Below are 27,850 nucleotides of genomic sequence, written 5' to 3'. Positions count from 1 at the left end.
GGAAGGTTGGGGGGAAGAAAAGGAAGAGGAAAGAAAGAAGGGAAGGGGGTAAGGATTTAATGTTTTCAGTCTGGGAAACATTTCTTGCAAATGCTGGCTGCAACAGATCCCTTTGTATGTCTGGGAATAGCATGCATAAAATAATGGAAATGCGAGACAATGTCACATTTTAAACTCATTTAGTCCTCCCAACAATCCCGTGATACTGGCGCTATCATCAGCAGCAGCCTCCTTTTAATGGGTGAAGAGACTCAGGCATGGAGAAGTTAGTAACACACTCAAGGAGACACAGAGAGGTTAAATAACTTACCCAAGGTCACACAGCTTATAAGTAGCAGACTAGAGATTCGAAGCCAGATGGTCTTGCTCCAAAGTCCATGGCACAAGACTAGATTGTGTACTACATAGTTGAAATTCAAGGTAATCAAGATAACTAAAAATAAAATAAAAGTCATTGAATCAGAACCAGCCATCGGAACATTCAGCCTGGGCCGTACCAGGGTCATTCACGAGTATATTAAGACAGTGTAGCCCAAGAGCTTTCTGGGCTAAAGAACAGAAACAGCCCAATTGTCCACTCACAGCCATAAAATGAATTAGGAGGCCCTTTGTGCTCTGAGCTGGGACAGTTTGGGGAGGTGTATGTCCTACACCACCATTTATCAGAATAATCACGATCCAGAAAGGATACAAATGTATATGAACACAGTCGGGTGTATCCACGGAATACCCCTGGAAGGAATCCAGGAAATGGGCAGCAGGGGTGGCTGGCCATGACCTTTGGGTGAGGCTCCTGGAGGCTGGGGGCTGCGAGCTTGGGCAAGACTGACTTTCTACTCCTCAGCTTGCATACAAATTGAGATTCCGTTGTGGAAACCATTCCAAACATACAGAAAAGCTTGTGGGACAGTGGAATCACGGCTCTCATGCAAAAACCTCTTTTCTTCAACAGCTCATTTAAAGAATGGAACCACCCTACCCCGTCCCGGGGAATTCCCAGGCGGTCCAGTGCTTGGGACTCCGCGCTTTCACTGCCCAGGGCATGAGTTGGATCCCTGGTCGGGAACTAGCATCGCGCAAGCCGCGCAGCGCGGCCAAATAAATAAATAAAATAAAATAAAGAGTGGTACCCCGCCCCGCCCCCGGCGCCCCCGATTTCAGTGGAGTTAGGGAAGGAGGAGAGGGGATGTGCTGATGTAGAAAGACACCCCCCCTCCCCCAGCAACCTCGAGACATTTACAGTTAAAAAGAGCAAACAACAGATGGGTCTCCCCTTTGCATGGGCAGACGCGTGAAAATAGACGTGCTTTGGAAATTGCTAGAATCGAATAGGAGACACCGAGGAAAGTAATTTCTGGCAGTAACTAGACTAGACGGCCTTCTATATAGATAAAATTCAAGGACATCAAGATAACGAAAAATAAAATAAAAGGCCATCGAATCTTTTTCACAAGGTGGGAGAGAGCCTCGTTGTTCACGGCACACCCTTATGCACTGTTGAATTTTGGTGAGCCACGCGTCATAATTAAAACCCATTAAAATGGTAAGAATATAGGATATTTGCTTTGAGTCTTTTAAAAACAATAAATAAGTCATTTCTGATACAGTTGATGTCCTCTGTGAGCTGGGACCACCTTTTTAATTAAAAATTAATTAAGAAAATCATGATAGTTAACTCCTAGTTAATGAACTGGTTAACTAGTAGTTAAATAATGATAGTTAAGGTGCCAGGTCCTGAACTAGTTGTTTTAATCACTTCCTTATCAGAACCCACAGTTATGGGGGTCGGGACTCTCATTATGCCCATTTTACAGATGGGGAAACTGAGTCTTGGCAATTTAAGTTACACAAAAAGCAGTGTATGGGGGGGAGGGGAGGAAGGGAGGGAGGGAGAGGGGGAGAGAGAGAGGGAGAGAGATTAATTTCATAAACAACCTCGCTCACTCCTTTTTTGCTGTTGAGAAATACTTTTAAACTATTTGTTCCCTGGGTGTTGGAACCACAATGATCATGTTTGAATGAATCAGTTCTTTGACTGATTATCTGGGGAGGTTTGCAGTAGCTGGGAACTCACCTGCTCACCTTATCTTCGCAATTTTGATCGATTTATGAAATGAGGCCTCTTCCTCCGTAGCCCATGTGGAGTCCCCCCGCCAACACACAATCCCTGGTGTTTGGGGGTCCTTAAATTCTATCTCACACACCACCATCACCACAACCATAACTGCAGATAACATTAATCAGAGACCTCGTGGGTGCCCTTCTAACGCATTTCATCCTCTGGCGACGCTGTGAAGTGTGATCATTAATACCATTTTATACATAGGGAAACTGAGGCTGAAAGAGCTGAAGTCACCTGTCAGCCAGCCGGGGAGTGACGATTCTAACCCTGGCATTCTGACTCCGGAACACAAGTCTCGAAACCTGTCCGCAGCTAGCCCAGTACCTATAAATATAGAAAGGGCCCTCCTAATCAAGAGATGATGACAAAGTCGGCTTGTTATTTTTTTTATGGGGCTGCAGGAATGGTAGATAAGAGAAGAAGCAGCCCTGGGCTGTTGACAGAAGCTACAGATCAGGGAGTCTGGGCGCGCTGGTGGGGGGCATGCATGGATGAGACTTGCCTCCCTGCCTACTTCCTTCCCCCCATCTCTGCCTCTCACCTCCCTGCATCTCCAGGGCACTTTGCCGTTGAGGGTTATTCTTAGCTCCGCACAATCAAACCGTCACTGTCTGAAGGCTAAATGTGGGGGGAGATGGGAAGTGGGGGGGGGGAGGGGGTGCGGTGATGGAGGGACGTGAGAAAGCTTTTCTCATCCCCCATATCTGTCTCCCCCACCCCGACACACACACACACACACACACACACACACACACACACACACACCCACCACTGGAATTTCCCCAGGACTGCGTTTCTGTCTCACTCACTCTTGGCTATCCTGGTAAACTCAGCCTCACTGTGTGACACTGGGCAGGTGGCTTTCCCTCTCTGAGCCTCAACTTCTTCATCTGTGAAATGGGGGTGATAATAATAACGCTCTCTCGTGGAGGGTGATGGGAGGATTAAATAAAATAAAGGCTAACTATGGGGTTGGCACAAAGAAGGTCCTTGATACAGAGCATCCGTGGTGATTTTTATTTGGCCCCAGGGCCCCTCCGGGTGGGGGAACTGGTATGAATCCTGCTGTTGACTGGGAGTGTCATCACACGGACACTTGTCAGTGCCTCAGATCCAACATAGGGATCCTCATCCCTGACGCCGTCTGGAGCCCACCGTGAGAAAGAATCCGCCACCCCATCCGTCGACCGGGCTGGACCACCATGTGACAACTCCCACCGTGAATCTTCAGCTGAATTTTCCAGCTCCTTTACTGTCCTCTCTGTGTGCACCAGGCCTACTCCTCACCCCCACCCCTGACACGGCTGCAGAGGCTAAAGACGGATGTGCCAACGAGCGCAGCTGATGCTTACCGGGCTCCGCCTCTGATGCTGGGCAAGGAGGGCCCTGTGACGACCTCAGTGTTGTCATCTGAAAAATGGGGGTGACCATAGCACCTGCCCCTGGAGTTGTTGCAAGCACTGAATGGCTCACGGCGATGACACGCAGGAAGGGTTTCCCACCGCAGGCCCCCGGTCCCCAGGGTGTCATTGGTGCCCTTTCCCCTGTTGCTCAGCCCAGCCCCCTCCCCAGTTGTGCCCTGACCTGTCCCCACTCAGGCAGGGAAACACCGCCATCTCCAGATTGTCCCTTCAGATGTCTCCTTGTTGTTTCTGCTTTTCCCCAAGCCATGCCCACCTGTCTTAGCCACTGTTCTGTCCACAGTACACAGCCTGTTGTGTTCAGGAAATACATTAATTGTGTGAATGAATGAATGAATGTTTCCTGTCTTCCTTCTAGAAGTCTCTTTCCTTTGTTTGAGGAAGTAAGGCCAACTTGCCCATGAGTTGACTACATTCAAAGTTCTTCCCCTAAATTAATTCATCCTCTAAGCTAAGTTCATCCCCTAAGCTACTATATCTTAGTGGTTAGGAACACAGGCACTGGACTCCTGAAGCCTTGGTTCAAATCTCAACCTTGCCCCAGCCTTCTTTTTTTTTTTTTTTTTGGCCGTGCTGCATGGCTTGCAGGATCTTAGCTCCCGACCAGGGATCGAATCCATGCCCCTTGCAGTGGGAGTGTGGAATCCTAACCACTGGACACTGGACCACCAGGGAATTCCCTCAACCTTGCCCCTTAATTTCTGTGTGACATCAGATATACTACTGACCCTCTCGGTGCTTCAAGCCACCATCAAGAGTGGTTTTATGGGACTTCCCTGGTGGCGCAGTGGTTAAGAATCCACCTGCTAATGCATGGGTCACAGCTTCAAGCCCTGGTCCGGGAAGATCCCACATGCCGCGGAGCAACTAAGTCCGTGCGCCACAACTACTGAGCCTGCGCTCTAGAGCCCGCGAGCCACAACTACTGAGCCCACGTACCACAACTACTGAAGCCCGCATGTCTACAGCCTGTGCTCGGCAACAAGAGAATCCACCGCAACGAGAAGCCCGCACAAGACAACGAAGAGTAGCCCCTGCTCGCCACAACTAGAGAAAGCCCGCGCGCAGCAACGAAGATCCAACACAGCCAAAAAAAAAGAGTGGCTTTATGTCAGGGTTAATCTATGTGAGGGGAGGTGTGCCCAGTCTGGTGGGCCCAGAGCCCTTTGCTAGATTCACAAACCATGACCTTGAATTTGGGGGGTGGAGTGGAGATTCCATTAAGGAATGGGGCCCACTGGTGTCTCCAGGACATGGGGGAGGGTCGCCGATCTGAGCAGGCTGCTGCCCCCGCCTCCAAGTTGCGGCAGAGACAGGTGGGCACCAGTTCCTGGGGACCAACGCTATAACCATTTCCTAGATGGCAAAACTGAGGCTTGGAGGGCCTTTCTGTTTTCCGGCCCTCTCCTGGCTGGGGGAGGGGAGAGGAGCTGGGCCGCTGGGGGAGGATGGAAGCGGGGCCGGGGGTGCGGGTGAGACAAAGCAGGGTTGGGGGCCATTTATTAGCTCTAATCGCTGTCTCCCTGGATGAATTAGACCAAATTACAGCAGCCCGCCCTTAAGGACAGCGGGCTCCCAGCATTGTCTGCGGGAGCGAGCAGGCGGCGGTGGGGAGCGCTGGGGGGGGCCTCCTCTCGACAATGAAGCCCCCCAATTAGCCAGGCAGGGAGGCGGGAGAGCTGCAGCCCGGCCCCACCTCACAGGGCTGTGCAGAGTCCCAATGAATTCAGCTCCACGAAAGCCAATTAAAGTCGGCAGGGGGCCCAGTGGGCTGAGGAAGGAGGAGGGAAGAAGTGGGGGAGGGGAGGGGACCACGTGATCCAGGGTCGGGGCACCTAGGCTGGGGCTCCCAGGCCCATGGGGACCTGTACCAGTGGGGGCAGCTGAAACCCCCTAAAGCACAGAAGGGGCTGAGTTCTGTCCATCACCATGTCTGTTTCCCCCAGACCTGATTAGGAAGACAGAGATTCACACACACACACACACACACACACACACACACACACACACACACACACACACACACACACACACACACACACACACACACACACACACACACACACACACACACACACACACACACACACACACACACCCCTGTGCCACTCAGAAACCCCCTAAAGCACAGAAGGGGCTGAGTTCTGTCCATCACCATGTCTGTTTCCCCCAGACCTGATTAGGAAGACAGAGATTCACACACACACACACACACACACACACACACACACACACACACACACACACACACACACACCCCTGTGCCACTCAGAACCTGACTGGTGGCCAGCTTTCCTTGGTAAACCAGGGTCAGCTGGTCAGTCCCTTTGGCCATCTACTCGTGGGGTCCAGGGTCCACTTCTCCAGGTTGGGGGGTGGCGGTGGGAAGGACTCTCCCAGGGGGAAGCAGGCCAGGCCTCCTGGAAGCCTTCCAGGATTGCCGCAGGCCCTCTCTGGGGAGTCCTCAATCCCAGGTGCCCCACCCCTCTTGGAGCTTTCCCCCTCTTGGAGCCCACCTCTGAGACCCCCTCACCTTTGGAGCCCCCTCCCCTTCGCTGAGCCACTCTCTGACTTTGCTCCCTCTCTGTGAGCCCCCTTCCCCACTCGGAGCCCCCTCTCCTCCCTGAGCCCCTTCCCCCCTTCCTCCTCCTCTTGAGCACCCCCCACCCCCAGCCTGCCTCCCTGGGGACCTGGGGATGGAAGTCCTCAGCTGGGCCTGGCTTGAGAGGCCCCATGATTCTTCCTTGGCCAGGTTTTTGGGGTTTGGGGGGAAGGGGGCTCCCATCCATTTCCGCTTCTCAGTGTCAGAGCAGGCTGCTTGTGGTTCTGCAGTCCACACTGGGTGGGTGAGATGGGGTGGAGGCTGTCATTTGGGACCACAGGGTGACTGTCAGCCGTGGGTGGGTCCACTTCTACGTGAATGATGGCGTGCAAGGCGTCAGCCGCTGCCATGGTGACCCCACCCCCAGGAGCTGCCTTCTATACCAACACACGCCCCTTCACCCACAGCACTGGCTGCCAGGGAGACACAGAGACAGAGACTCAATGACAAGAGACAGAGAGTCATGGGAAAAAGCTGGGAGACCCGGGATGGGGGAGAGAGAGAGGGAGAGAGGATGCTAGCCTGGCCATAAGGCCAAAGAGCTGCATCCACGCAGGGCTCTCCCTCACGCTCAGCTCATGTGCACACACGCTGGTGCGTCGCAGCCCCCTCTCACCATGCTCCACGCTCAGGTGCCTGGGTTTGGGGTCTTGCCGCTTTCTCCCCTGCCCCCACTGGCATCGGTGCCTGTCGATCTCATCAGTGGTCCCCAGCCATGCACATATAGGAAGCTCCTGCTAGGAACATCAGCTCTTCTGTTTGTCTCCAATGATCGCTTTACCTTTATGCCTATTTCTCTCTCTTTCTCTGCACTCTCTCTCCGTCTCTGCTTCTTTTTGTCTCTCTCTCTGCCTTCGTTTGTTTGTTTTTGGCTGTGCACTGCGCGGCATGAAGGATCTTAGTTCCCTGACCAGGGATCGAACCCCCTGGACCAGGGATCCCTCCTGGACCAGGGATCGAGCCCTCGCCCCCTGCAGTGAAAGCGCAGAGTCCTAACCACTGGACCACCAGGGAAGTCCCTCTTTCTCTCTGTCTTTTTACTCCTACCCTACCTCTGTCTCTCCCCATCTCTGGCTTGAGCCCCTAACCCCGGACTGCTAGGTGCTAGGGGTCACAGGAGGTGACATTCAAGCATACACCTGTGTAACAAGGAGCAGCCGCATGACCATCTGGAGGTGGGGATGGAGCCAGACATGTGGCTTCAAATTTAGCCCAAACGAATTCAACACTCCATGCCTTATCTTCCCCATCTATAAAATGGGCATAATAAGAGTACCTGCGTCTAAAGGATGTCGGGAGGGAAAGGCAGTCCATGCAGACAAGCTCTATGGTGTAGACTGAGTGCCTGGTGTACCCTGAGCACCCACCACACTGCTGTCATCGTTATGATTATTGTGAGTGTCATCCTCACGGTGATGGGACTCATGGAAAGATTTTAGGTGAGGGAGAACAGGACCAGATTTACCGTTTGAAACACTTCCTTGGAGCCCCCTCTGGGGAGCCCAGAGTGTTCCATACAAGCAGCTGGATGGTGGTTACACTGTCTACACACATGTATGATCTCAGGGTGCTGAACACACAAGATTTGTCTGCTTCACGTGTGCAGGTGATGTCTCCATCAAAAGTAGGAGAAATACCATCAAAGGTCCTTCTGGCGACTTCATACAACGACAGGTGGCGGGGGGGCAGCAGGGAGGAGATGGGACAAGTGTCTCTAGAACCCCAATGTCCCTGCCCTGCTTGGCCACATTTGTGTCCCCATCCTGAGCTTGGCTGAGGGCTGGAAGTGTCAGAAACCCACAGTGCAGGGGCCTGGAAGCCTGGAGCCTCGAAGACTGGCTCCTTCCCTGGCTGTGTCACTGATGATTTGGGGCGATCGGTTCACACTCCCCATGTCGCTGCTGGCTCTGCACTCGGCCCCATCCCGGCCAGGGGACCCAGGCACAGAGCTCTTGGGGCACCAGGCTATGGAGAGCAGGTGAAGGGTCCTCCTTCCTGCCTTTTTGTGCCTAAAAAGCTAACCTTATGTACTGGCTTCAGTGTGTCCCCCCCAAAATTCACAGCCACCTGGAACCTCCACGTGTGACCTTATTTGGGAATAGGGTCTTTGCAGATGTAATTAGTTAAGATGAGGTCATGTTGGATTTGGGGTGGCCCCTAGATCCAATGAATGGTGTCCTTATAAGAGGAGGGGGACCTCCAGGGAGACACAGAGGAGAAGATGATGGTAAGATGGAGACAGAGATTTGAGAGATACATCCACACACCAAGGAACACCAAGGATTTCGGGCAAGCACCAGAAGCTAGGAGAAAGGCATGGGACAGTTTCTCCCCGACACCCTCCAGAAGGAACCAACCCTGCCGACACCTTGGTTTAGGACTTCTGGTCTCCAGAACTGTGACAGGAGAAATTTCTATTGTTGTAAAGACACCGAATTTGGGATAATTTGTTACAGAAGCCACAGGAGATGAATACACCCTGTTTTCCCCAAAGTGGTAGATATTTGTTGTAGAATCTTTAGAAAATATAGATTCGATTTAGAAATTATAGTTGGGCACACCTGGGCTTCCAGGCTGACCCCCCCTCTCTAACTAGCTGGGTGCTCCCGAGAGCAAGTCATTCCACCTCTCTGAGCCTCAGTTTCCTCATCTGCAAAAGGGAATAACCAAGCCTGATGCAGAGGGCAGCTGTCCAGATTAAATAAGACAAAACATGTTCTAAAGGACTCGGTGCTGAGGACACAGCAAACGCTCAGACAGTAAAAGCTGAAAGTCCACAGGTGACAGACACTGAGGTAAGCACATTTTAAAAATAAATTTTAACAATCATTATTACCATCTACAAACAGGAGAAAATAGCAGCCACTCCTAATTCCTTTCCCCACTGGTAACTTTTTGGTGAATATTCTTTTAGATGAAAAAAAAAAATGTACGCCAGCACCACATGTGGGCTATTTGAAGAAACCAATTGTGCAAAAACGTTATGCGTCCTGACAGGCTACTTACTAGTCCATGATATTAAGCTTATTAAAGATTATGGCTAGTTTTTAAAAGAGTGGTGATGATATTGGAATTATACTTTTTATAAAGAGTCCATATCTTTGAGAGATCATTAAAACATTTGTGAATGCTTACCTAATGTCTGGGAATGGCTACAAAATTGAGACGGGGATGGGAACTCACTATTCTGTCTTCTTCCCTGTGTGTGTGTTTGAAAGTGTCCATAATCAAATGCTTTTACGATGCCATGACCCACTCTTTCTACTCCTACCGAAGAGAAAAGGGAATTTATATTCATATGCAGACTTGTTGTACCTGCGTGTTCACAGCAGCCTTACTTGTAATCAACTGTTGTATTATAAAGTATCTGGACTTTGTCCCAGGTTCCTGAAAGATAACTTCTAAATCCTTGGATTTTCCTTGAGCAATAGGAGTGTTGGTTGCTCGTGGTGGGGCGTGACCACACCTGAGTTTATGCAAATGAGATGACTCAGGATGGGGATTGGTCATGCAAGAAACACCAACCTTAAGATGTCAACCTGACCTTAAGGGATGGGGGGGGGGAGGGTGGCTGCAGATTAAGTTCAATCTCATAGCCAATGATTGGATCAATCATACCTATATAATGAAACTCCAGTAAAAACTCTGACCACCAAGGCTCAGCAGAGCTTGTTGGTCCGTGAATGCATCTGAAGTGAAGACAGTCTTGTTGGCGACTATGCCCTTAACTTGTGGGGTCTTCCTTAACTCCAGGTGGTTATGTCAGAATTTCATTGTATCGTATCACAAGAAGCCTGGAAAAGCCAGATGTCATTCCAGGTGAATGGATAGACTGTGGTACATCCACACAATGGAATACTACTCAGCAAGAAAAAGGAACAGACTACACATCCACACAACAGTATGGATGAATCACATACAATTATGCTTAGGGAAATAAGCCAGACAAAAGAGTACATACAGTTATAGATTCCATTTATAGAAGACTCCAGAAAGTGCTAACTCATCTATAGTGACAGATAACAGGTCAGTGCTTGCCTGGGGATGGGGAGGGGTAGGAGGGAGGGATGACAAAGGGACAGGAGGAAAGTTTTGGGAGTGACAGATGTGTTCATTATCTTTATGGTGGTGATGGCTTCATGGATGTCGATACCTAGCAAATTGTACACTTTAAATGCAGCTCATTCGATGTCAATTATACCACAAGATAGCTGTTTTTGTTTGTTTGTTTGTTTGTTTTGCGGTACGCGGGCCTCTCACTGTTGTAGCCTCTCCCGTCGTGGAGCACAGGCTCCGGACACGCAGGCTCAGCGGCCATGGCTCATGGGCCCAGCCGCTCCGCGGCATGTGGGATCCTCCCGGACCAGGGCACGAACCCACGTCCCCTGCATCGGCAGGTGGACTCTCAACCACTGCGCCACCAGGGAAGTCCCAAGATAGCTGTTTTTAAATGTATCTATCTGTTCTTTTTTGTCCACCAGTAAATATTTATTGAGCACCTACTGTGTGCCAGTCTCTCTTTTTGGAGCTAGGGGACACAGCTCTGAACCAGAGAGATCAAGACCCCTGCCCATGTGATAGTTTAGCCGGGGAATACAGACAACAATAATGAAATTTAAATACACATTCTTTTTTTTTTTGGCCTCGCCACATGGCATGCAGGATCCCAGTTCTCTGACCAGGGATCGAACTTGTGCCCCCTGCGGTGGAAGCATGGACTCCCAACCGCTGGACCGCCGGGGAATTCCCTAAATACACATTCTTTATATAGTCAATCCTCATTATGTTCAGGTTTGGTATATGCAAAATCACCTCGTTGCTAACATTTATTTGTAACTCCAAAATGAATGCGTCTGACTTTCACAGTCATTCGTGGACATGTGCAGAATGGTGAAAAAATATGTCACCCACCACATATGTTCCCTGCTGAGGCTGAACCAGGCAAAGCCCGTCTTCCGATTTCAGCCCAGATTGTGGACAAGTGTCCTTTTCTGGGTGATGTGAGTGTTGTGTTGTCTTTTTTGTGTTGGTGGCAGTGGTGGTGGTGATTTGGCTCTCTAAAGTGGCCCCAAGCGCCGTGCTGAAGTACCGCCCAGTGTGTCCTAAGCCTATGGGGAAAACACGTGTGTTAGATGAGCTTCATTCAGGCATGAATTATAGTGCTACTGGTTGGGAGTTCAATGCTATTGAATCAACAATATATATTAAATGAGGTGTCCCTAAACAGAAACACACGTAAAACAAGGCTATGTATTGACTGGTTGATGAAAATCTTGTGACCCAGAGGCTCACAGGAACCTAACCTCGTACTTCCCCCAGGAGCAGTGGTCCAGCATTGGCTAGGTCCGTGTTTGTGGCAACTTTGTGAAACAGAACCCCTATGAATAAGTAGAATCAACTATAATACAACAGGAAGGAGTAAGTGAAGGAAGAAAAATTAAGTGGGGCAAGGGGGGACGTTCTTTTTAGAAGGTTTCAGGGAAGATACATTTGTGCGGAGACCTGAGTAGAGGGGATGAGTGAATCGTGTGGGTCTCTGGGGAAAGGCCAAGACCCTGAGGGATGTATGTGTATTTCAAACGCACATCAAAAGAATCACCGTACACACTCTTTTGGAATCTGCTTCTTCGCTTAATGTAGGAGAAACATACTCTCATGTCAATACAGGGCCACCGAGATTTGTTTTCAAATTTAGCTATTTGTCAAAGGAAGATTTCTCACACCAAACATCTCTCGTGCTAAGCCACTGTAGACAACAGTATGGCAGTTCCTCAAAAGATTAAACTGTATGATGCAGTAATCCCACTCCTGAGTATGTACCCCCAAGGAATTGGAAAGAAGGGCTCAAACAGATATTTGCACACCCATATTCATAGCAGTATGATTCACAAGAGCCAAGAGGTGGAATCAACCCAAGTGTCCACTGACAGATGAATGGATAAACAAAACACAGTATATACACAAGAATGGAATGTTATTCAGCTTAAAAAGGAAGGAAATCCTAACACCTGCTACAACACTGATGAACCTTGAGGACATGATGCTGAGTGAAATAAGCCAGACACAGAGGACAAATATTGTATGATTCCACTCACAGGAGGTTGGATGATAAAATGGTGGCTGTTGGTCTCATCTCAGCAGAGCTCCTGGTTCCCCTAATGGCCCCTGAACTTGGGCAGTCATATCAGTGGCTGGTTTTATTTTATTTTATTTTGTAAACTTTTAATTTTATCTTGGAGTGTAGTTGATTAAAAATGTTGTGGTAGTTTCAGGTATACAGCAAAGTGATTCAGCGATACATGTACCTGTATCTATTCTTTTTCAAGTTCTTTTCCCATTTAGGTTGTTACATAATATTGAGCGGAGTGGCTGGTTTTAAATTCGGCCCAGAAAGAGTTAAGTTCTTAAAAAGAACTGTGTTTCCCAGGCCTTACCTGCCCCTTCCCACAGGGACTTAATTGGCACACAAGAGAGACCTGGAGTGGCCTAAAAGAACAGTGGTTTGGGAGGAAACCTGGAAACATTCTTCCCAATTGGAAAGCCATTCTCCCCAGGACCCAGATGTCCCCTCTAGGGACACTGTATTAACCATGCCTTTTTATTTCTGATGCTTTGACATCTGGGGCCTCACAGACCCTGGAAAATGGCCCCTCCCAGGGCTAGCTAATTCCCAGAGACAGTTAACTTGACCATGAGTGTACTTTTCAAAAACCAACCAACCAATCCAGGGCCCACACCCTCAACCCCCTCCTCTATGGGGCTCTTATACTCTGGGTCACTATCCCCCTGCCCTAATGACCCCAGGGCCAGGAACCAGACAACCAGGGACAGCCAAAGTCCATTGAAATTATTCAAAGTAGCCCATCCTAAGCCTGCATACCCTGCCTTGCCTGTTCATTCTCTAGTAAACCACAATAAAGGTTCTGGCCCATACTCTCTCCCCCTCCCTCTGCTTCCTGACTGACACTGGTGCATCCCCATTTGGCCCTGATTGGCATGGAGTGACCCCTCCTCTTGGGAACCGTAACAAACTCTTTTCAATGGCAGTTGTCTCCTGATCTCTTGGCCTTAATATGCCTCAAATTTTCTATTAATGCCATATATATAATGTCTTTTGGCCACGCCATGCATCTTGCAGGATCTCAGTTCCCCAACCAGGGATTGAATCCAGGCCACGGCAGTGAAAGCGCTGAATCCTAACCAGCAGAACACCAGGGAACTCCCCAATGCTATATTTTTAAATATATATAAAAATATTTTTAAAAATATAAAGACTATATTTTTAAAAATTATTTTTACAAAATTTTGGTCAAATACACATAAGATAAAATTTATTTCTCATTGTAACCATTTTTCAGTGTATGGCCCAGGGGCATTAAGTACATTCACACTGTCATGCAACCACCACCACCATCCACCTCCAGAACTTCCTCATCTTCCCAAACTGAAACTCTGGTCCCATGAAACACTAATTCCCCATTCCCCCCTTTCTCCAGCTAATATGCTATATTTTAAAACAAACACACCTGCAGGAGTTGTCCCACTCACGTGGGAAGCGGTGGTACCCAAGATATAGTTACAGCAACATTCCAAAGCCACCAAAATTCCCCCTCATAGGGAACTGGCTAAGTCAATTATGATAGGTCTATATGCTGGGATGTTGAAAAAAATGAAGGCGCTGTGAAATAGGAAGCAGGATGCTTTCACTAAGTAGATCTGGAAAAATCTCCAAGATGGATTGCTAAGTTAAAAAAAACAAAACAAAAAAACAGAGCACAGAATGTGTAGAGTGTGCTGGCTTTTATGTATTAAAAGGCTGACAATACTGTATCAGATATTTGAAAGTTGCTATGAGAGACATCTTAAAAGTTCTCATCACGGGGAAACTATTTGTTACTATGTGAGGTGACGACGGATGTTAGCTAAACTTATTGGTTGTGGTGATTCAAGTGTCAAATCATATGTTGCATGCCTTACATTAATACAAGGTTCTATGTCCTAATAAAACTGGGAGAAAAAGCAAAGGGAATTATACCGCCCCCCTCCAAAAAAAAAGAGGGAAGGAGTAAGAATAGGTTTTTCCCAAAGCTAAAAAAATTCCTTTCTGGGAACTGGGCAAACGCGGACAGAACTGGGACCCTGGTCACTCATTATATCTCCCTCTCCATCTCTCTATGTATAGATGAATTATACATTTTATATAAAATTCTGTTATATTTTATATAATATATACATATATTCCACATGTATTTATATTCTATATGTATATATTATTTTATCTCTATATTACATAATATATAGGAATATACATTATATATCTAATAATACACATGCCAAGAGTGAAAATTTCTATGTATATTTGTCCCAATAAAACTAAAATCGCAGAAGACAAAATAAACCAGTATCAATGGTCCCTCTGGAAGAGGCATTTGGGTGACAGGGAAAGATTTGCCAACATACACTCTGGAATTTTGTCCCACGGTGCATGGATTGCTTATGCAAAAATAGATCCTATTTTTAAAAAGAGAGTGGTAGATCTATGTGCCCTGATTTGGCGTGATATATGAGATAAGTTACATTTAAAAATCAACGAGGGACTTCCCTGGTGGTCCAATGGTTAAGACTCCACGCTTTCAATGCAGAGAGCGAGGGTTCGATCCCTGGTTGGGGAACTAAGACCCCTCATGCCGCGCGGAGCAGCCAAAAAATAAAAAAATAAAAATCAACGAAATGAGGCTTTGTAAAGCAAATCTGTGGGACGGGAAGAGACTGGGGAGAGAGAGACAGGGAGAGAGATAGATCTGAGTCCCATCAGAAAATGCCCATGACACTCTTCATTCTTTCTGAAAAGTTACTGGTGGGGATGGAGCAAACTCCCGTCCCTTAATTTAAATGCTTTAAACAAATAAGAGAATATGTTAACCTTTTGAGTAGTTTTACCACCCTCTCTCCATGTGTTTCTATACCTTGAAAACTTTTGCTAATAAACACGTTGCTTCTGCAAGCAAGGTTGGTAGGGTTTGTAGGGTCCGTAGAGTCCCCTGCAAGTATCACTGGGTTGCATGCATCATGCTGCTATGAACATACATGTACGGGTTTCTGTGTGGACATATGTTTTCATTTTTCCTGAGTAAATAACTAGGAGTTGAACTGCTGGGTCATATGGTGATTCTATGTCAACTTTTGGAAGAACCTCCAGATTGTTTTCCATCATTTTCTCTTCCCGCCAGCCAGCCATACACGAGGGTTCCAATTTCTCCACAGCCTCGCAGACTTGTTATTGTCTGTTTGTGACCTTGAGCCGTCCTGGTGGAGTTGCTGCAGGTTTCAACTTGCATTCCCTTCATTGATGTCCAGCATCTTTTCTTGTAATCCTTGGCCATCTGTATACCTTCTTTGGAGACATGGCTATTCAAATCCCTTGCTTTTTAAATTCTTTATTCTTTTCATTGTTCCTTTTTTCATTCTTTTATTTATTTTTATTTTTTAAAATTTTTATTGGAGTATGGTTGATTTACACTGTTGTGTTAGTTTCTGCTGTACAGAAAAGTGAATCCTATACATACATCCCTATATACATATACAAATATCCCCTCTTTTTTAGATTCTTTTCCCATATAGGTCTTTACAGAGTATTGAGTAGAGTTCCCTGTGCTATATAGAGTAGGTCCCTACTAGTTTTCTATTTTATATATAGTAGTATGTCTATGTCAATCCCAGTCTCCCAATTTATCCTGCCACCCCTTTCCCTCCTGGTAATTTTCATTCTTTTAATGTTCCCCATCCACCTGCCTGTTAGGGAACTGTTCTCCTCCCCATTTTACAGATGAGGAAACTGAGGCTCGGAGAGGGGCAGTGACTTGCCCACAGTCACAGAACAAGAACCAGCCAGAGATGGGAGCCGGGGTGGGGGTGGGGCTCTGGTATGGGGACCCCACCCAAAGAAGAGGGATAGAGGGGCCTCCATTCAAGAAGATGAAATGAAGACCCAGTTTAGGCAGAGGTGGGTCTCAGAGCGGTCCCTTCTCACCGCCCATCCCTAACATGCATCCTGGGTGCACAGAGCCACACACCCATGTGTCAGCTCATGGCTCACGCTGGCTTGTGGGCAAAGGTACACAGGCAAATGCAGGCACACCAGGCACCCACGCACGAGCGTGTGCGTGCATGCATGTGCATGTGTGCGTGCGCGCGCGCGCGCGCGCACACACACACACACACACACACACACACACATATTCCTCTTCAGATTCTTCAAAATCAAAGCCCCTGTGAGAACCTAACTCAGCCCAATGGCCTCCCTGCCTCTTCCTGGCTGGGGTCCAGGCCACTCGTGTGAATATGTGTGTGCGTGTGACGGAAAGACGGAGAAGGGGTAAGATCCACCAGAGGAGCAGAGGCAGACAGACACGGGGAGATGAAGGGGGCAGGAGGCCCTCCTTCTGTCCCCTGGCTGACTTGGCATCATGCCGCGGTCCTCACAACAGGCCCTGGAGAGGAGGACCGTTATGATGGAATTTTCCAGAAGACAAGGTAGAGGCTCAGAGCGGCCTAGGGGTTGCTCAGCTATTCATGGTGCGACTAGGGGCCCTTTTGCAAACTGGAGGCTGAGGTCTAGACCATCAGTTCTCCTGGTTTGGGCTGCACACTCTTTATCTTCTTTTTAAGTGGTTTCACATAAAAATCCGGATCTCCAGCTTCTCTGAGCAAAAAAAATGGGCGGATCAGGCCAGGTTGGGCTTGCTTTTCCGCCTGGTGACACGTGGCCGTGAGCAGAGGCTGGGATGGACCAACGTGGCTGGCTGTGGTTGTGTGTGTCCTTTGTTACCGATGTCGCTGTTTCTGCGTGTGCTCGTGTGTTTGTGAATCCGTGGATCTTTGTGGCACGGATCGCGCCTGACCATGGCGTGAGGGTGTGTGACGGGGAATTCGCGGCCCGCGTGTATTTGATGTGGTCGCTCTGTCCCATCTGTGCATCTCCAGCCTGTAAGCGTGTGCCTGGCTGTGTGCGAGACACCTACTTGAGTGCGTGTCCTTTTCAGTTCTCCGTGCGTCTCAATGCTGTGTGTGAGCGTGAGTGTGTGAGTGTGCGCGTGACCTGTTCATCTGTGTCCATTGGTGAGGGTCTGTGCCTGTGTCCTGGTGCGTGTTTGTGCTAATGATATCTGTGATCATGGGGGTTGGGGAGACGGGCCGTGGGGTGTCCCTGAGTGGAAAGCCTTGGGTGGTGCTCTCTGGGGTGTGCAACTGTGTGTACAAGGGGGGCCCTGCTCCTGGGGCCCGGGGTCCAGCCTCCTGCCCCTCCCAGCCAGCCCAGTGCATTTTTCCAGGACATCCCAGGCCTGAAACGGAGAGGCATCCTCCTCCCACCTTTCCTCCCTCCCCTCTCCTCCCTCCCCCTCTCACTTCCTTCCCCTTTCTTTCCCTCCCCTCCCCTTCCCTCTCCCCACCTCTCCCCGCTCACTCCCCTCTCCCAGCTCTGCTTGAAAGCAGCAGGGGAGAAGTGGCCGCAGGCTGCCATCAGCTCCAATAGGCTTAAGTGGCCCATTTCCTGGGCCAGCTGTGCGCCCACTGCAGATACCATTAGAGTAATGAGCCCACAGCCCCTCCCCGGCCCCAGCACCCAGGCAACCAAGGAGGGAGTGTCCCCAGATCCACGGGGCTGCTGTTCCCTGCCTTGTGCACTTAAAGGGGATGGGGGCAGGGAGGTGGGAGGGAGAACCCCAGAGAGAGGCAGAGACAGCGGACAAAGATGCACACAGGGTCAGATGGAGCAGAAAGGCAGAGACAGAGGTGGAGAGGAAGAGAGAAGGAGAACCAGAGACACAGAAGGTCAGAGACAGAGAGAGAGAAGGAGACAGAGGGGAAGAGATGGCGATAAAGACAGACCAAAAGTCCGGCAGGCAGGGAGAGAGGGAAATGAGAAAAAGGGGGAAGAAACCGACAGACAAAGACAGACACACAGAGTCTCCAAGGGGGAGAATCCCAGAGGACCAGGAGAGAAAGGGCAGAGAGAGGGAGGGGGCGGGGGAGGAGAGAGATACAGGGGGAAAAAGAGAGGGAAACAGAGAGAGTGACAGAGAGGAGAAAGATGCAAACGAGCAGACATAAAAAGAGAAAGTGGTCCAGGCCCGTGAAGAGCCATCAGAAGGGAGATGGGGAGGACAAGAGAGAAAGCCTGGGGGATCCTCCCAGGAAAGGAGGCAGGAGTGGTGATTGGGGAGGAGACCAAAAACAGACTCAGGCAGGCACACAACTGACAGAACCGGCCTAGGACCCCCCTGCCCTGCCCCCAAGTTATTTTGGCAGTAAAACCGGTAGCTACAGGTACCCTGTGTTCACTGTGTGCCAGGCCCTGCGCTAAGCTCCGGATGGGACTCATTTTGATCTTTAACTTATTTACCCAGCACCTGCTACATTCCAGGCGCTGTGCTAGACCCTAGGGACACCTTGGCAGCGAAAAAACAGAGGGAAATCTGTCCTGGTGGAGCCGATCTTCCAGTGGAAGAGGCAAACCAATAATTCCATAAGAAACAGATAATCAGAGACAGCAGTTACAGCTGGCCAGCCTGGGGGCTTGGAGCATCCCCTTCCTCCATAAGTTGCCCCATGATCTGGCAATTCCACTCCTGTGTATACCCAAGACAAATTACAACATACATCTGTGTGAAAATGTATACAGCAGGGTTCATAACAGCATTATTCCTAATAGCCAAAAAGTGCAAGCAATCCACACAAACTGTGGTGCACCCGTACAATAGAATATTATTCAGCCTTAAAAAGGAATGAAGCACTGATGCATGTGACACGTGGAAGAACCTTGAAAACATGACGTTCAGTGAAGGAAGCCAGACACAGAAGGCCAGACACAGAAGGACACAGAATCACACACAAACAGAAGGTGTATGATTCCATTTATATGAAACATCCTGAACAGGCAAATCCACAGGGACCACAAGTGAATTAGTCGTTGCCAGGGGCTGGTGGAGGGGGAATGGGGAGGGTCTGCTGATGAGGACGGGTTTTTCTTCTAGGGGAGTGAAAGTGTTCTGAATTAGATTGTGGTGATGGTTGCACAACTCTGTGAATATACTAAAAACGGACAGAATAAAAACAGTACGAATTGGGCTTCCCTGGTGGCACAGTGGTTGAGAGTCCGCCTGCCTATGCAGGGGACACGGGTTCGTGCCCCGGTCCGGGAAGATCCCACATGCCGCAGAGCAGCTGGGCCCGTGAGCCATGGCCGCTGAGCCTGCGCGTCCGGAGCCTGTGCTCTGCAACGGGAGAGGCCACAACAGTGAGAGGCCCGCGTACCGCAAAAATCAAAACAAAACAAAACAGTATGAATTGTACACTTTAAAGGGGTGAATTGTATGGTGTGTGAATTATATCTTAATAAAGCTGTTAAAAAAAAAAAAAAGCATCCTTGCATCCAAGCTGAAGTTCATGAGAATGCCTTGAACACCAGTTTTTCACAGCCCCGGAGACAAGGTCTAGGGACTGATAGTTCATGTAGGAGCAGAGGAAGCCCCAGAAGGGGTGGGAGGGAAGTGAGACAGGGGAGGGAAGTGAGACAGAGCAGGGAGGGGGCAACGCAGAAGGTGTTCCTATAGGACATACCTCGGAATTGTCTCTCCCTTTATCCATCAATACCTGACGGTCCGTTCCTGGGGCAATGGCTCCCCCACGTGCTGACCAAGTTCAGTGCCCACCCAGAGAACACCCAAAACTTACAAGATTCAGGAACTGACAATAGGTGATGTCTGAGGTGCGCTGAGGGGATGTGGATGGGGCATCAACTGTGCCTAAGTTAGAAAATTGGGAATTGTCCTGTTGGTTTGATCTTCCACATCTATCCACATGCTAAAGTCAGTGGGCAAAAGTTTGAGGAGAAGCAGGGTATGTGCATCATCTCACTGAATCTCCCCCAAGATACTTGTGAATTACAAAGGGAAAAATGGTAACCTTCCAGTGGAGACTCCCGGCTGGCACCACTGTAACCAGGTGATCAAGGTTAACATCATCAGTGATGACACACATTGACATCATGTACCTCCCTCTATCAGTTGCCCTGAGAACACATCATTTCTATGGCATCCTTCTCCCAAATGCCTAACTTCAATCTTATCATGAGCAAACATCAGACAAACCCAAACTGAGGAACATTCTACCAAAATATATGACCGGGCTTCACTGGCGGCGCAGTGGTTGAGAGTCCGCCTGCCAATGCAGGGGACACGGGTTCGTGCCCCGGTCCGGGAAGATCCCACATGCTGCGGAGCGGCTGGGCCCGTGAGCCATGGCCGCTGAGCCTGCGCATCTGGAGCCTGTGCTCCGCCACAACAGTGAGAGGCCCACGTACCGCAAAAAAAAAAAAAAAAAAAAAGGTGACCAGTGCTCTTCAAAATTGTCAAGGTCGTGGAAGACAAGACTGGAGGAGATGAAATGCCATGTGGGAGCCTGGACCAGCATCCTATTAATATTTAATAAGATTAAGTTAATAATTATAATAGGATGAATAATCCAATGATATTCATTCCATTAAGAGGAAAAAATGGTGAAATTTGAATAAGATCTATAGTTCAGTTAAATAGTATTCAATAGGACAATCAGGGAAACTTGAATAAGATCTTAAATTAGTTCATTGTGTTGCATCAATGTTCATTTCCTGCAGTTATAAACAATGTTAAATTAAAAGAAGATGGGTCAGGACTTCCCTGGTGGCTCAGTGGTTAAGAATCTGCCTGCCAATGCAGGGGACACAGGTTGGAGCCCTGGTCCGGGAAGATCCCACATGCTGCAGAGCAACTAAGCCCGTGTGCCACAACTACTGAGCCTGAGCTCTAGAACCCGCGAGCCACACTGCTGAGCCTGTGTGTCACAACTACTGAAGCCCATGCGCCTAAAGCCCTTGCACCGCAACAAGAGAAGCCACTGCAATGAGAAGCCCACGCACCTCAACAAAGAGTAGCCCCCACTCACTGCAACTAGAGAAAGCCCACGTGCAGTAATGAAGACCCAATGCAGCCAAAATTTTAAATAAATAAATAAATAAAAGAAGATGGGTCAAAGGTAGATGGGACTTCTGTGTATTATTTTTGCAACATTTTATAAGTCTAAAATTATTTCCAAGTAAAATAAACTAAAAGGAAACAAAATCTGACTAGACTCCAGTCTCCTGCCAACAGCTGTGTGAGTAATTTCAGAAGCAGCTCCTCTAGCCTTAGTCAAGCCTTCAGATGACGCAGCTCTGGCCAAGAATCTGACTGTAACATCACGAGGGACACTGAGCCAGAACCACCCAGCTAAGAGGCTCTGGACTCCTGGTCCACAGAAGCTGTGAAATAATACATGTTCATTGTTTTAAATGTCTACACTTTGGGATAATTTGTTATGCAGCAATAGCTGACTGATACAGTAAGAAATGGACCAATACATAGGAAGTGTTTCAAAGGCAGCCTCTAAGAGTTTGGGGACACTTAAATATCCATTTGTAGGGGCTTCCCTGGTGGCGCAGTGGTTGAGAGTCCACCTGCTGATGCAGGAGACACGGGTTCGTGCCCCGGTCCGGGATGACACCACATGCCACGGGGCGGCTGGGCCCGTGAGCCATGGCCGCTGGGCCTGCGCGTCCGGAGCCTGTGTTCCGCGATGGGAGAGGCCACAACGGTGAGAGGCCCGCATACCGCAAAAAAAAAAAAAAAAAATCCATTTGTTTGTGGTGGTCCATCTAGAACATGCCTATGGGCAGCTTCAGATCTCAGAGAGAGATCCACTCACTCATTTAACCAACACTTGTTGAGTGCCTACTGTGTACCAGGCACCGTTATAGGAACAGGGACACAGCATGCACAAAGCAAGTAAAAAAATCACTGCCCTGGTGGAGTTCACACTGTCCTGGAGGAGATAGTTAAGAAACAGTATCAGTACATAAACTATATCATATTAGATGGTGTTAAATGCTAAGGAGAAAAATGAATCAGGGGAAAGGGATGGGGAATATAAGATGGGGTTGTGTGAAAAATCTTAGATAAGGTGCCCAAAGAAGGCCTCACTGAGAAGCCAACATTTGAGCAGAGGCTTAAAGAAGTGAGGGAATGAGGCATTTTAAGCAGAGCAAATAGCCAGTGTAAAGACTCTAAACAGAAACATATTTCACACACATGCACATACACACATGATCAATTGGTAACAAACCATTATGCACTTTGCTTTATTCATTTAATAATAACATTCTGAGGTATTTCTCTCTCTGTAAATAAAGAGCTTTCTTGTTGCTTTTACTCACTGTATAATATTTCATTGCGTGGATTTCTCATAATTGATTTAACCAGCTCCCAGTTGATGGGCATTTATGTGGTTTTCACTCTTTTTTTCTATAAACACACAGTGCTGGGAGAAAGTCTTCTACGTGTGTCATGTAGCACATGTGTGGTTCCAGATGGAGTGTAAATTCTCAGCAGTGGCGTTATACAGTCCAAGGACATGCTTATTTGTAATTTTGGTAGATGTCATCAGATTGCCCTCAGGGGACGTTGTCGTCATTTTTAAACAGCTTTCTTTCAACTGGCGATTACAAATAAAGCTGTTATAAACGTGTATGGACACATCTTCACATGGACATATGTTTTTATTTCTCTTGGGTAAATATCAAGGAGCAGAATGGCTCCTAGGGGAGGTATATGTTTAACATTTCTAAAAGCTGCCAAATGGTTTTTCTGAGAGATTGTACAATTTTCTGTTCTCACGGGAAGGTTTTATACAGGAGAGTGACTTTCTCAGGCTGATGTTTCCAAGAGCTCCCTGGGGGCGTGGGAGTGGGGAGGTGGAAGTGTCACAGGGAACCAAGAGAAGACGGAGGCACCATCCAAACAAGTGATGATGTCAGCCTGAACCACAGCCGTGGTGGGAGGATGGAGAAGCATTGGGAGGGGGAAGGAGAACCCCTGGCAACTGATAAGAAATGTGACTCAGGGTTGTGCTGAAGGTCTACAGCAGAGATGTGGGGGACTCCTTGACCCCCTTAGGTACCCTGGAAGGAGGTGGATGAGAAGAGGGGAGCCAGGTCCTTCCCAGGCTCTTAGGGGCAGTTGGAGCAGCTGGGCTGGGTAGCTGAGCAGCAGGCCATCCCTTCAAGGACTACCCTATGTGCAGCCACCATCATTTCAAGGTGGAACATTTTGGATGGCACAGGCAGGTTTGACTGGCCTTCCCTGAGATTCAAAGATGGTACCCCACAAGTCCAGCTCGACCTTCCTGACTCCCATCTCCCCTGCACCAGCTAGACCCAAACTCACTTGCCAGTCCTGCAATTCAGCCCATGTGGAACCCATTCCTTCCCCAGTATATTAGTTATCCATGGCTGTGTAACAAATTACCCCTAGGCCTTCCCTGGTGGCGCAGTGGTTGAGAGTCCGCCTGCCGATGCAGGGGACACAGGTTCGTGCCCCGGTCCGGGAAGATCCCACATGCCGCGGAGCAGCTGGGCCCGTGAGCCATGGCCGCTGAGCCTGCGCGTCCGGAGCCTGTGCTCCGCAACGGGAGAGGCCACAACAGTGAGAGGCCCGCATACCGCAAAAAAAAAAAAAAAAAAAAATTACCCCCAAACGTAGAAGCTTCAAAAAATATTTATGATCTTGTTGTTTCTGAGGGTGAGTCCAGGACAGATTCATGGGATGATTCTGGCTAAGAGTTTCTCGTGAGGTTGCAGTCAGATTGTCAGAGAGAGCTAAAGAGTTGACTGGGGTTGGAGAATGGTTCCCTTGCATGGCTGTTGGTAGGATGCCTCAGTTCCTCATCACATGGGCCTCTCCAAGGGGCTGCCTGAGTGTCCTCATGACATGAAAGCTGGCTTTCCCCAGAATGCTTGATCAGAGAGAGAGAGATAGAGAGAGAGAGAGAGATCTATTGGTCACACAGACCAACGTTGGTATAGTGAGGGAGAAGCCCACCCAAAGGTGTAAATACCAAAGGGTGGGGGTCACTGGGGATCATATTGGAGATTGGCTACCACACCTACCAAATTGGAGGGCTTGACTTCCCTCTTCTGAAGCATAGGCTCATCAACATCTATGACATATTAGAGATAAACTCATTTTCCAGGGTGCTAGGGTCTCCTCATTTTGAGCCATTTTCCTGGGGGTCTGCAAAAGGATACCTGTCCTCTTTAGGAATCCTTTGGTTATAAGTAAAAGGAACTCAACTCAAACTGTCTTGAGGAAAAAAATATATAATAAAGGGAACTTGCTGGTTTGTGGAACTAGGAAGAACAAGATTAACTCACCTCAGACGTGGATAGATCCAGGGGCTCAAACACCAACATCTCTGTCTTTGAACTCTCCACGCTATCATCCACTCCCCAGACACACACTCGTCTCTCCTAGCAACTCCAGTGGACAAAGAGAATCTTTAACATTAGATCTAGCATGAAAGTCCCAGGGAAGGATCTGATTGGCTCAGCCTGGATCATCTGCTCATCCCTGAACCAATCACTGCAGCCAAGTGGATAGGATATTGGCCAGACTGGGTCACATATCCCACCCTGTGGTCCTGAGAGGGAGGAGCATCTCCAATGATGCCCACCCAACCATGTGCCATTTAAAAAATATATATATACCCCAGTCAAGCCTTGAACTGCTACTGATCATAAGGCATGCCCTACCTTCACAGATGTTAAAAAATGCATGGCTTAGAATCAATGAAATGTGTTTTATCACCCCCATTTTACAGGTGAGAAAGCTGAGGCACAGAAAGGGTAAGTTGCTGACCCGAGGTCACACAGCTAGGAGGCAGACAAGTCAGGTTTTGAGTCTAGGCTGCATGGTCCAGAGCCCCTGCATCTAACCACAGTCCCATATTCAAAGCTCTCTTGGTCCATGGCCTCTACACAAATGTCTTCCACATATTAGGTGAACACAGACACCTTTTCACAGCTTTCCTGTGGCTGCACTGCTCGGAAATGCTTCAGTGTTCCCAAAGCTTGTTCTAACATTCTCAAGTGTGATTCCCTTGTCATTGGAGTGGTTGTCACTTTGAGAGTCCTTAGGGGCTCCCATGTGGTCCAGCAGCCACTGACATTTCTTGGCCTCTTTTTTTTTTTCCTAAAAGCTTCTCTGGGGGCTTCCCTGGTGGCGCAGTGGTTGAGGGTCCGCCTGCCGATGCAGGGGATACGGGTTCGTGCCCCGGTCTGGGAGGATCCCACGTGCCGCGAAGCAGCTGGGCCCGTGAGCCATGGCCGCTGAGCCTGCGCGTCTGGAGCCCGTGCTCCGCAACGGGAGAGGCCGCAGCAGTGAGAGGCCCACGTACCATAAAATAATAATAATAATAATAATAAAACCTTCTCTGGATTTGAGGCATTATAGTGTAGTGTTTAAAAGCACCAGCTTTAGAGTCACACTGCCTGGTTCAAATCCCTACCTCTGCTACTTCAGAGCTTGGGTTCTTGGAAAAACTATCTAACCTCTCTGGGCTCAGTTTCCCTATCTGTCAAATGGAGTTGTTGTGAGGACTAAATTAGTTAAGTCATATCAAATGCTTAGAATAGTGCCAGTATCCATTAGCATTAGACATAGTTTGACTTTGCTAGTATGCCATTATTTTCTTTTTAAAAAAATTGGTGGGTCTTCCCTGGTGGCACAGTGGTTGAGAATCCGCCCACCAATGCAGGGGACACGGGTTCGAGCCCTGGTCCGGGAAGATCCCACATGCCGTGGAGCAACTAAGCCCATGTGCCACAACTACTGGGCCTGTGCTCTAGAGCCCACGAGACGCAACTACTAAAGCCTGCACGTCTAGAGCCCATGCTCCGCAGCAAGAGAAGCCACCGCAATGAGAAGCCCACGCACAGCAATGAAGAGTAGCCCCTGCTCGCTGCAACTAGAGAAAGCCCGCATGCAGCAGCAAAGACCCAATGCAGCCAAAAATTAATTAATTAATTTAAAAAAAAACTGGTATGAGTATCTCATTTCTAGAGAACATTCCCCCTCCCCCATCTCCCAAGTTATCCATTAATGCTGTCCTCCTAAAATGTCCAGTGTTCTCCTAGGCAGAATTGCACTCCCCTGCCGCCCATGAAGTCAGCTGGGAGACATGAGATTTGCCCTGGACCAATTAAATGTGAGCTTAAGTGACATGTGCCCTTTCTAGGTGGAAACTTTAATAGCCAGGGCACTACTCATCACTTTGTCTCTTTCCTTCAGCTACAGTGACCAGTAAAGTTTGAGATGGTTGTGACTCCATCAACTTGTATCCTGGAGGAGTACACATACAGCCCTCTGCCAAATCCCAGCAGAGGGGCTAGCACAAGCAAGAAATACATCTTGGGGTTTTGAACCACTGAGATTTGGGGGATGTTTGTTACTGCAGCATAAACTTAGTCTTCCCTAACTGGTACACCCTTGGTTTCTGAAATCTCATTGTTTCCACCACAGAGACAAGCAGAGATTTTGTAGTACCTGATTCAACATGCCATGCCGTAACTGTTGGTATGCCCATACCTAGGACAATAGAGGTAATATTGCACCCCAGGACCCTGGCAGCATCAGCTACTGTGCACTTCTTCATCCAGAAATTGAGACCAAATTGAGGGCTTGAAAAAATTGTTATCTATGCCACCATCTCCCCTGATGTCTGTACATCTCTCCATCCTTTCTCAGAGCTGGCCCTTCCCAGACCAGTGACATTTTAAGGCTCTATCTCTCAACCATCTTGCTGATGACTCATTTTTTATTCCTGTTCTAGAAGCAATTCTGCACACAGAGAAATCTTCTCCCATTCCCTCCCCACACCTTTCCTCCACACCACCCCCACCCCCCCCCCCACCCAGCCACCAGCAGGAAAAGAGCTTCATCTGGCATCACTGTGTGATCCTGGGCAAGCCCTTCTGTCCCTGTTGGACTCAGTTTACCTTGCTACGGTTCAAGTAACATTTTTCTGTGGGCTATTCTGGCTCTGCTATTCTATCTGGCTCCAGCATGTTTGCTCTTTGCTTTGACTGAGCTGGGAACATGACCTCATGGAAATCATTTTCCTTAAACTAAATCCTCTGCTTCCTTCTGGATAAAACATTCATCCATGAAGACTTCACCTTCCTGACCACATCAGTTAGGATTCTTTGGGTTGCAAGTTAACAGAAAACCCATCTCAAACACGTTGTTATTGGTCAACAACAACTGTCAATGAAAACAGCAACAGAAATTGATCCCCCATTCCCTGCCTTTCTATGCCCACAAAAAATGGTACCTGGACCTTCACGCCTCTGTTCTTATCACATCACCACCCTGCTTGCCAAGAAACACAGCACAGATGGGGCAGAAACATAGCCTTTGAATCAAACACTGCATGACTATATTCCCTTAACAGAATTTAATTGCACCCAAAGTTTAGCTTCAAGAGATTCTGAAAAATGTAGTTTCTAGGCTTCCAGCCCCAGCAGTACAGCATGTAGAAGGAGACAGATCCTAGCCTTCCAGATCCCCCATGATACAGACATGTGGATGTGACCATATTAGACTTTCCAGCCCAGCTCAGTTGCCCTTTGAACCCAGTTACGTGAATGAGCCCAGGCGAGAACCACCTGGCCAGACCACAGAATCTTTAGAAATAATAAATTGTTGTTGTTTAAGCCTTTAAGTTTTTGGGTTGTTTGTTATGCAGCAATAGATAACTGATACATTACTGGCCTGTTGAGAGAATGCCATTAGTGGA

General features: G+C 48.4%; 1 protein-coding gene across 3 annotated transcripts in view; it reads right to left on the bottom strand.

Moving 5' to 3' along the window:
• DPP9 (dipeptidyl peptidase 9) overlaps nt 1-27,850 on the bottom strand; it is a 115,062-nt gene that overhangs the window by 47,708 nt on the left and 39,504 nt on the right. For all 3 annotated transcript variants that reach the window (XM_060297308.2, XM_060297311.2, XM_060297313.2), the window contains exon 2: nt 311-433. The gene's annotated coding sequence lies outside the window, so the exon portion shown is untranslated. The remainder of the gene's footprint in view (nt 1-310; nt 434-27,850) is intronic.

This window comes from Globicephala melas, chromosome 3 (genome assembly GCF_963455315.2).
Source record: "Globicephala melas chromosome 3, mGloMel1.2, whole genome shotgun sequence".
NCBI classification, from domain to species: domain Eukaryota; kingdom Metazoa; phylum Chordata; class Mammalia; order Artiodactyla; family Delphinidae; genus Globicephala; species Globicephala melas.
The sequence above is the reverse complement of the archived record's forward strand: the minus strand, read 5'-3'. Positions and strand labels throughout refer to the sequence as shown.